Source organism: Somniosus microcephalus, chromosome 3, assembly GCF_052327205.1.
Source record: "Somniosus microcephalus isolate GS21.2 chromosome 3, FLI_Smic_1.0, whole genome shotgun sequence".
Taxonomy (NCBI): Eukaryota; Metazoa; Chordata; class Chondrichthyes; order Squaliformes; family Somniosidae; genus Somniosus; species Somniosus microcephalus.
The window spans coordinates 6,052,528-6,063,424 of record NC_140989.1 but is presented as its reverse complement, the minus strand read 5'-3'; positions in this window follow the sequence as shown (position 1 = coordinate 6,063,424).

The window sequence follows — 10,897 nt, the reverse complement described above, 5'->3', positions numbered from 1 at the left end:
AAACCGTTTTATCTGAATGCACAAAGCATTCGTGACAAGATAGACAAATTAATGGCAAATATAGATTCAAGTGGCTTTGATCTAATAGCCGTTACAGAGATTTGGTTGCAAGGTGGCCAAGGTTGGGAACTAAATATTCCAGGATAGTAGATGTTTCAAAAAGACAGACAAAATGGAACAGGTGGTGGGATAACCTTGATAATAAAGGATGACATAAGGACAGTAGTGAGTAATGATCTTGACTCGGAAGAGTAGGAAGTAGAATCAGTATTTTGTATCTGTCTTCACAGTAGAAGACACAAAAAATACCATAAATAGTGCGGAACCAAGTGTCTAATGAGAGTAAGTAATTAATATCAGTAAAGAAAAAGTGCTGGAGAAATTAATGGGACTAAAAGCCGACAAATCCCCTGGACCTGATGGCCTACATCCTCGGGTTCTAAAAGAAGTGGCTGCAGAGATAGTGGATGCATTGGTTGTGATCTTCCAAAATTCCCTAGATTCTAGAACGGTCCCAGCGAATTGGAAGGTAACAAATGTAACCCCGCTATTCAGGAAAGGATGGCTAGAGATAACAGGGAAATACAGGCAAGTTAGCCTGATATCAGGCGTTGGGAAAATGCAGGACTCCATTATTAAGAAAATGGTAATGGCATTTAGAATGATTAGGAAGAGTTTTCATGGTTTTATGAAAGGGACATCTTGTTTGACCAGTCTATTCGAGGTTTTTGAGGGTGTAACTAGCAAGATAGATAAAGGGTAACCAGTGGATGTAGTATGTTTGGATTTTCAAAAGGCATTCGATAAGGTATCACACAAAAGGGTGTTACACAAGATTAGGGCTCATGGGGTTGGGAGTAATATGTTAGCATGGATAGAGGATTGGTTAAGAGAGAAAACAGAGTCGAGATAAATGGGTCATTTTCAGCCTGGCAGGATGTTACTAGTGGGGTGCTGCAAGGATCAGTGCTTGGGCCTCAGCTATTTACAATCTAGATTAATGACTTAGATGAAGGGTCTGAATGAAATGTATCTAAATTTGCTCACAATACAAAGCTGGGTGAGAATGTAAGCTGTGAGGAGGACACAAAGAGTCTGTAAAGGGATAGAGACGGGTTAAATGAGTGGGCAAGAAGGTGGCAGATGGAATATAATGTGGGGAAATCACTCTGGGAGGAAGAGTAGAAAAACAGGATATTTTTTAAATGGTGAGAAACTTTCAAATGTTGGTGTTCAGTCGGATTTGGGTGTCTTTGTACAGGAAACACAGAAAGTTAACATGCAGGTACAGCAAGCAATGAGGAAGGCAAATGGGAATTATTGCAAAGAGGCTGGAGTATAAGAGTAAGGAAGTCTTGCTCCAATTGTACAGGGCCTTGGTGAGACCACACCTGGAGTACTGGGCACAGTTTTGGTCTCCTTATCTGAGGAAGGATACACTTGCCTTGGAGGCGGTGCAACGAAGGTTCACTAGATTGATCCCTGGGAGGAGAGGGCTGTCCTATGATGAGAGATTGTGTAGATTGGGCCGATACTCTCTGGAGTTTAGAAGAATGAGAGGTGATCTCATTGAAACATACAAGACTCTGAGGCCTAGAAATTGGATAAGGCCTGTAAACGGGCGGTGTCACGGACCAGCGCTGTTTGCCTCGCCTCTTCTAAGTGGAGCAGGCAACACACAAAATTCATGCTGCCTGCTCATTAACATGATTGGAGCACTGCTCGCAGTGCTAAACATGCTGCTGATTGACTGAGTGCTCAACGGGGGCCGGGGGTGGGGTGTAATATCAGGTGCAGTCTACTGGCCAGTAATGTTTGGTCGAGGCTCAGTCCACTACTTAAAAGGGAGGTGCTTTGGAACAAAGCACCTCATTGTTAGTCTGGAGACACAATGGACAACGAGAATGAGCTAGAAGATTTTCAAATGCTGCGCCGGAGGCCTTGATCCCGGGGGCCCAACAAAGGCAAGCTGTCTCACCCTCAGGGAGGCAAGAAGCCATCCATAGTCATGTGCAGAAGGTTCTGGGAAGAGATTGCACAATCGGTCACGGCCACCAGTGTTGTCCCAAGGACCTGGATCCAGTGCTGCAAAAAGTTAAATGACCTCACACGGCTAGTCAAGGTGACTGAAGGCTTCAACAAATGCCTTATCCCACCATCTGCACCACAAGCTTCACACACTGCTCAACTCACACCTCACAATTAAAGCTTCACTTCACCCTCACACACTGCTCAATGAACCTCACCCCATTACTCATCTACCAACAATCTCTAGCCAGTGTAAGATCCGCAAAATTGATATTGTCAGATAGGGGTCCCTTGGTAGAAGAGGCCTTTACTTTTAAAGACTGTTTTTAAAAGAAGGCCAGGAAAAAGGGCACACAAAATGGCCGCCAGACCCCGTGACCAGCTTTTGGACACTTTTAAAATGGTTCCTGCAGCCCCCAGACAGCCTTTGTGGATTCAGCCCACAGTAAGTTCTGGAAGGCCGTTTCGGAGAAAATGAAACCAGACAGAACCCTATACATATGGATTGGATGCAGATCCAGTCAGATCGGCCTGTAGATAAAGGCCATCTAAATGTTTACCCAGACAAAGGGAAACAATTTTATATTCATAGGGGGAGCATCAAAGACCCATTAAAGACATCAAGAAGACATTCAAAACAATACAAGGCCATTCCAGACCAGAGATGGCCATCACCGGCCATCCCGAAAGCAGTTTAAATATAATAACTACCCCGTTGTGATACCAGCCCGACAAAAATTAAACAAAGACTAACCTTGATCTAGGCGGGAGATAAGGCCTCGATTGAGAAGTATAATTGGGGATCCCGGAGAAAAGATAGTGTGCTACGAATTGAGCATCAGGTTGGAGCGTTGTTTGAAGAATTGAGCGCCCAGATAGCCGAGGACACTGGGGAGATCCATGAGGAAGCTTGTAGATGCTTCTGAAAGACAAGCACGCTAAAACCTCGTAGCCAGAGAGAGAATTCGGTAGCGGGAATGCCTCGGCCATTCCCGAGTCCAGAAGGTGGTTCGGGTTTGCGTTCGGCCTCCGGGGTACTCGTCGGGAGATCATCGACCAAAAACCCCGGGGCCACTGCAAAATGAGGAGAAAGTCGAGGAGAAGAAAAGAGGACGAAACGCCCCACCACATCGTGGGCTGGAGCACAGAAGAAAACGAGCTGTGAATGGGGCGAGGGTCTGCTCGTCTTGCTGAAGTAGAGGAGCCATCAGCCTGAGCAGCCCGCTGCTCCTACAGCCCAACGACCACGTGGAGACAGGACGCCTGAGAGGATCAAAACGCAGACCTTTCAAAATCTTGCAGTTCCTAACTGGATTGGTGAGCATGTTTCTGGCCCCTCATAATTCGATCTAGATAGGTTTAGGGGGTGGGTATTTCAGGGGATAATTAATTATGAGTTGTTGTCCCTCGATGTTCCGTGTGTTTCCCCATTTCATGATGACTTTTGTGAAGTATAATATGCCTGTATTTATCTCAGTTAGCAATGTATTATGAATTTCTTTTTCCCTCCCATGTACCTTTTATTGACTTGCATTTGATTTGTTTTTCTCTATGCAATAAAATTTCATTTTGTTTCCATTAAACCTGGCCTATAGAGTATTCTCTACATTGTAGTTCCTGCCTCAACGTCCAGTGTCTAGAACCTAAGGGGCGAGTGGGTCGAACCACTCAAGGTTTTACTGTGTAAGAGGGAGAGGCCTCGAGAGAGAGAAACCTCTGCGATCTAAAACCCCTTACACCAGCACCACTCACACCTCACAATTAGTGCTTCACTTCACCCTCACACTCTTACCACTGCTGCAACACTCACACCCACATCTCACACCTTGCACAAACTGACAACTATTCAACCATGGCAGGCACATCACCCAAAGACATTGCACCACACTCACTGACACACTTCCCGTTCTCTTGCAGGCCAAGGAGGCACATAACAAGAGAGAAAAGCAGCAGACGGGAGGAGGCCAAGCCACAATTGAGAACCTGACAGACCTCGAGGAGCCGTCCTTGAATTGATTGGAGGGGCAGTGACAGAGTCCGCGGCCAGCAGCGAAGCTGAAACCGTTGCTGATGATGACGGTATGCTCATCCCTACTCCTTCTTCTCACATCCCACTTCCCCCTCAATCTCTTCTCACTTACAAGCTGCTGATGGTGTATGCATGGATGTCTTGCTTTCCCCCCTCCCCTCACCACAACCCGACCCTTGGGCCTTCCTGCTTTCAAGTCCCTTTCAGAAGTGCCACCAGCCCAGCCTGTCCCTCATCATCAGCAAACTGACGGAGGAGCGATACCGTCACTGCATTTGACGCTCGCAGACACCAGCTCAGAAAATGGCACTGCACGCACTTTAGTAGGTAGTTCTTCTTCTTCTTAGGCAGTCCCTCGGAACCGAGGATGACTTGCTTCCACATTAAAAATGAGTTTGCAGGTGACTGATGAGTCCAGTGCGGGACCTACAGTCTCTGTCACAGGTGGGGCAGACGGTGGTTGAAGGGCCGGGTGGGTGGGGTGCTTGGGTTGATGTGCGCTCCTTCCGCTTCCTGCGCTTGCTCTCAGCGAAGAGACTCGAGGTGTTCGGCGCCTTCCCGGATGCTTCTCCTCCACTTTGTGCGGTCTTGGGCCTGGGATTCCCAGGTGTCGGTGGGGATGTTGCACTTTTTCAAGGAGGCTTTGAGGGTGTCCTTGAAACGTTTCCTCTGCCCACCTGGGGCTTTCTTGCCGTGTCGGAGCTCCGAGTAGAGCGCTTGTTTTGGGTAGTATAGAGGCATGATCAGCACGTGGTGAGTCACTGGGCATGAGTGGGCTGCAGCCAGGCCAGGGGGAAAGGCTAGCTCGGTTGCCAGTTCCCCGGAGGGCGACTTCGCGCATGAGTTCTGATGATGACCTTGATGGACAGGCCTTTAGAAGAAGGGTGATGGGCGTGCACATGGAAATGCTTGGTGCAACGGCAGGCCTGCCAGAGAGCCTCTTGTCAGTGTCAAGGAGCATGGAGGAGTCCGGCTCCAACATCGCACGGGGCTTTGTGTGGAGCTTGGAGCCCATGATTTCCAGGATGGATAACTTCAGGAGAGACCTTGTGGATCCACGGGTGATGCTGGGTGTGATGGGCGATCTCGCAGCTTCCATTGCAGCACAGGCAGAAGTGACCCAGTGTCTCAGTGCTGCAGTGGAAGTGCAGACTGCTCTCCTGCAAGCTCAGCTTGCTGCCACACAAGCTCAGAGTCGCTGGGTTTACGAGTGTTGAAAGGGGCTTGCAGGGTGTCGCAGCAGGTCAGCAATCTGCCCTCCAACAGGAGGCTTTGAGGGTGTCCTTGAAGCATTTCCTCTGCCCACCTGGGGCTCTCTTGCTGTGCCAAAGCTCCGAGTAGTGCGCTGGTTTCTGAGGCATACAGCAGGACGGGTATCACTGCTGCTCTGTAGACCATGAGCTTAGTGCCGGGTTTGAGGTCCTGGTCTTCAAACACTCTCTTCCTCAGGCGACCGAAGGCTGCACTGGCACACTGAAGGCGGTGTTTGACTTCGTCATCGACGTCTGCCCTTGTTGACAGTAGGCTCCCGAGGTATGGAAAATGGTCCACGTTGTCCAAGGCCTTGTCATGGATTTTGATAATCGGGGGGCAGTACTGTGTGGCGGGGGCAGGTTGGTAGAGGACCTTTGTCTTACGGATGTTTAGTGTAAGGCCCATGCTCTCGTACACTTTGGTGACGGTGCTGACGATGGTTTGGAGTTCGACCTCCGATTGAGCGCAGACGCAAGCATCATCTGCATACTGTAATTTGACGACAGAGGATGGGACGACCTTGGATCAGGACTGGAGGCGACGGAGGTTGAACAGTTTCCCGTTTGTTCTGTAAATTAGCTCCACTCCAGCGGGCAGCTTACTGAGGGTGAGATGGAGCATTGCAGCAAGGAAGATCGAGAAGAGCGTTGGTGCGATGACACAACCTTGCTTGACCCCGGTCCGTACGTGAATTGGGTCTGTGGTGGAACCGTTGGTGTGGTGGAACGAGTCTGCAAAGGGATATAGATAGGTTAAGTGAGTGGACAAAAATTTGGCAGATGGAGTATAATGTGGGAAAGTGTGAGGTTATTTAAATGGAGAGAGACTACAGAATGCTGGGGTACAGAGGGATCTGGGGGTCCTTGTACATGAAACACAAAAAGTTAGCATGCAGGTACAGCAAGTAATTAGGAAGGCAAATGGAGTGTTGGCCTTTATTGCAAGGGGAATGGAGTATGAAAGTAGGGAAGGCCTGCTACAACTGTACAGGGCGTTGGTGAGACCACACCTGGAGTACTGCGTACAGTTTTGGTCTCCTTATTTAAGGAAGGATATACTTGCATTGGAGGCAGTTCAGAGAAGGTTCACGAGGTTGATTCCTGAGATGAAGGGGTTGTCTTATGAAGAAAGGTTGAGCAGATTGGGCCTCATTGGATTTAGAAGAATGAGAGGGGATCTTATTGAAACATATAGGGGTAAAAGTTGGGTAGCGCCGCCTTTGGGCACTAATTTTAGTGCCTCGAAAAAGTTAGCGCGTCCGTGGCTGATTTTCCCAGGTAGCGCCCCGAGAGGGAGAATGGGCGCAACTGGAAGCACCCCGCATCCCTCTTGGGGCGCCGTGAGCCAATATCGCAGCGCGACATGGCGCAGTGACACGTCACACCGCGGTACTGCAGGCCTTCCTCCAGGTGGAGCAGTAGAAGCAGGCAGGTAGTGCAGGGGACCCCTGTGGCCATCCCCCTCTCAAACAGATATACCAATTTGGATACTGTTGAGGGGGCTGACTTACCAGGGGAAGGCAGCAGCAGCCAACTTCCTGGCACCAGGGGTGCTCTTGCTGCTCAGGAAGGGAGGAAAAAGAGTGGGAGAGCAATAGTGGTAGGGGATTCTATCGTAAGGGGAACAGATAGGCATTTCTGTGGCCATAGACGTGACTCCAGGATGGCTTGTTGCCTCCCTGGTGCCAGGGTCAAGGATGTCACTGAACGGCTGCAGGGCATTCTGAAGGGGGAGGGGGAACAGTCAGAGGTCGTGGTTCACATTGGGACCAACGACATGGGTAGGAAGAGGGATGAGGTCCTGCAGCAAGAATTTAGGGAGCTAGGTAGCAGATTAAAGAGCAGGACCTCAAAGGTTGTAATCTCTGGATTACTCCCGGTGCCACATGCTAGTGAGTATCGGAATAGGAGGATAGAGCAGATGAATGCGTGGCTAAAGAGTTGGTGCAGGAGGGAGGGCTTTAGTTTCCTGGATCACTGGGTCTGCTTCTGGGGAAGGTGGGACTTGTGCAAGTCGGACGGGTTGCACCTGAACCGGAACGGGACAAATATCCTTGCGGGGAGGTTTGCTAGCACTGTTCGGGGGGGTTTAAACTAACTTGGCAGGGGGATGGGATACAGAGTGGAGCTATAATAGGGGGTGATGTACAGCCAAATATAGAGGAAAAAACAAGTCAGCTTGGAAGGCAGAGCAAATATGTAACGGCACAAGGGAGCAGGGCAAGGCTGGGTGGCATTTATTTTAATGCAAGGAGTCTTGCGAATAAGGTGGATGAACTGAAGGTGTTGATGAACACATGGGAGTATGATATTGTTGCTATCACGGAGACATGGTTGAGGGAGGGGCAAGACTGGCAGCTCAATATTCTGGGGTATAGAATCTTCAGGCGAGACGGGGGGGTAAAAGGGGAGGGGGTGTCGCAATATTAATTAAGGAGTCAATTACTGCTGTAAGGAGGGATGATATATTAACAGGTTCCTCTAATGAGGCCATATGGGTGGAACTTAAAAGCAAAAAGGGGGCAAGCACTTTGCTGGGAGTGTACTATAGGACCCCAAACAGTCAGGGGGAGATAGAGGAACAGATATGTAGGCAAATCTCAGAGAACTGTGCAAAAAATAGGGTAATAATAGTGGGGGATTTCAACTTTCCCAATATTAACTGGGATAGTCAGAGTGTGAAAGACTTAGAGGGTGCAGAATTCTTAAAGTGCATCCAGGAGAGCTTTTTGAGCCAGCATGTAGAAAGTCCTACAAGAGAGGGGGCGGTACTGGACCTAATTCTAGGGAATGTGGCCGGGCAAGTGGTAGAAGTGTTAGTAGGTGAGCACTTTGGTGACAGTTGTAATGTTATCTTATATTTTAGTATTAAGAGGCTTACAAGTAGATATTGTTGAGTACTCTTTATTAGGTCTTGAGTCAGTGCCAGCGCTTGCAGTACTGCCGCATGGCCAAGATGGCTTCCTATTTATACGACTGCCATCAAGCAGCTCTCTTTACTACAGCTACCGTCAAGCAGCTGTCTTTACTACAGCTACAGTTATCTGTACAACAGTGACCATAATTCGGTGAGATTTAAGGTAGTCATGGGAAAGGACAGAGATGGACAGGAAATAAAGGTTCTAAATTGGGGGAAGGCCGATTTTAATATGATAAGGCAGGATCTGGCCAAAGTGGACTGGGATCAGCTACTTGTAGGAAAATCCACATCGGAGCAATGGGAGTCTTTCAGAAAGGAAATTGAGAGAGTACAATGGCAACATGTTCCCGTAAAGGTCAAGGGTGGGACCAACAAGCCCAGGGAACCTTGGATGTCAAGGGATATACGAGAATGGATTAGGAAAAAAAGGAGGGTTTTTGGCAGATACAAAGGACTAAAGACAGAGGAAGCACTAGAGGAGTATAAAAAGTGCAGGTATAAAAAGTATATAAAAGTATATAAAAAGTACTTAAAAAAGAAATTAGGAGAGCGAGGAGGGGCCATGAAATAACACTGGCGAGCAAAATAAAGGAAAATCCTAAGATGTTTTATAAGTATATTAAGGGCAAGAGGATAACCAGGGTAAGAGTAGGGCCCATTAGGGACCAAAGTGGCAAACTGTGTGTAGAGCCAGAGGATGTAGGTGGGGTTTTAAATGAATTTTTTGCATCTGTGTTCACTATGGAGAAGGACGATGTAGACATAAAAATCGGGCAGGGGGACTGTGATATACTTGAACATATTAGCATCGAGAGGGAGGAGGTACTAGCGGTTTTAGCAGGCTTAAAAGTGGATAAATCCCCAGGCCCGGACGAGATGTATCCCAGGCTGCTGTGTGAGACAAAGGAGGAGATTGCAGGGGCTCTGACACAAATTTTCAGAACCACTCTGGCCACAGGGGATGTGCCAGAGGACTGGAGAACAGCTAACGTAGCTCCATTATTCAAGAAGGGTAGTAGGGAAAAACCAGGGAATTACAGGTCAGTGAGCCTAACATCAGTGGTAGGGAAATTATTGGAAAAAATTCTGAGGGACAGAATTAGTCTCCACTTGGAGAGGCATGGATTAATCAGGGATAGTCAGCATGGCTTTGTCAAGGGAAGATCATGTCTGACTAATTTGATTGAATTTTTCGAGGGGGTGACTAGGTGTGTGGATGAGGGTAGTGCAGTGGATGTGGTATACATGGATTTCAGTAAGGCTTTCGTTAAAGTCCCGCATAGGAGACTGGTCAAGAAGGTAAGAGCCCATGGGATCCAGGGTGCCTTGGCACATTGGATCCAAAACTGGCTTAGTGGCAGAAGGCAGAGGCTGATGGTCGAAGGTTGTTTTTGTGACTGGAAGCCTGTGTCCAGTGGGGTACCACAGGGATCGGTGCTGGGTCCCTTGCTGTTTGTGGTCTATATTAATGACTTGGATGTGAATGTGAAAGGTATGATCAGTAAGTTCGCAGATGACACGTAAATTGGTGGGGTGGTAAATAGCGAGGAGGGTAGCCTCAGTCTGCAGGACGATATAGATGGGTTGGTCAGATGGGCGGAACAGTGGCAAATGGAATTTAACCCTGAAAAGTGTGAGGTGATGCATTTTGGAGGGACTAACAAGGCAAGGGAATACACAGTGACTGGTAAGACCCTAGGAAAGACAGAGGATCACAGGGACCTTGGTGTGCATGTGCATAGATCCCTGAAGGCAGCAGAACAGGTGGATAAGGTGGTTAAAATGCATATGGGATACTTGCCTTCATTAGCCGAGGCATAGAATATAAGAGCAGGGAGGTTATGATGGAGCTGTACAAAACGCTGGTAAGGCCACAGCTGGAGTACTGTGTGCAGTTCTGGTCGCCACACTATAGGGAGGATATGATTGTTTTGGAGAGGGTGCAGAGAAGATTCACCAGGATGTTACCTGGGCTGGAGCGCTTCAGCTATGAAGAAAGACTGGACAGGCTGGGGTTGTTTTCCTTGGAGCAGAGAAGGCTGAGGGGGGACCTGATTGAGGTGTACAAAATTATGAGGGGCATAGATAGGGTGGATAGAAAGGAACCTTTCCCCTTAGTAGAGCGGTCAATAACCAGGGGGCCTAGTTTCAAGGTAAGGGGCAGGAGGTTTAGAGGGGATTTGAGGAAAAACTTTTTCACCCAGAGGGTGGTTGGAGTCTGGAACTCACTGCCTGAAAGGGTGTTAGAGCCAGGAACTCTCACAACATTCAAGAAGCATTTGGGTGAGCACTTGAAACGCCATAGCATACAAGGCTACGGACCAAGTGCTGGAAAATGGGGTTAGATTAGACAGGGCTTGATGGCCGGCGCAGACACGATGGGCCGAAGGGCCTCTTTCTGTGCTGTATGACTCGAAAGGGAAGGGGCCTAGCGCAGCGAGACCCGGGGCCCAGCTGGACCACCAGGGATCGGGAGTGCCGGCAAACAAGACCGGCACTCCTGCGGGGGGCTTCACGGGGGGCCAGGGACCGCAACGGGGGCAGGTGCTGGCAGGCGGCCAACAGCCAATATAGCCGCCCGGCACCTCCCCTTTAACTAACGCCGCCCCGGCTGCAGGTCGGCCCCCCTGACCCTGGCGGACATAGCGTCCGGTCTCAGGCTCCTGC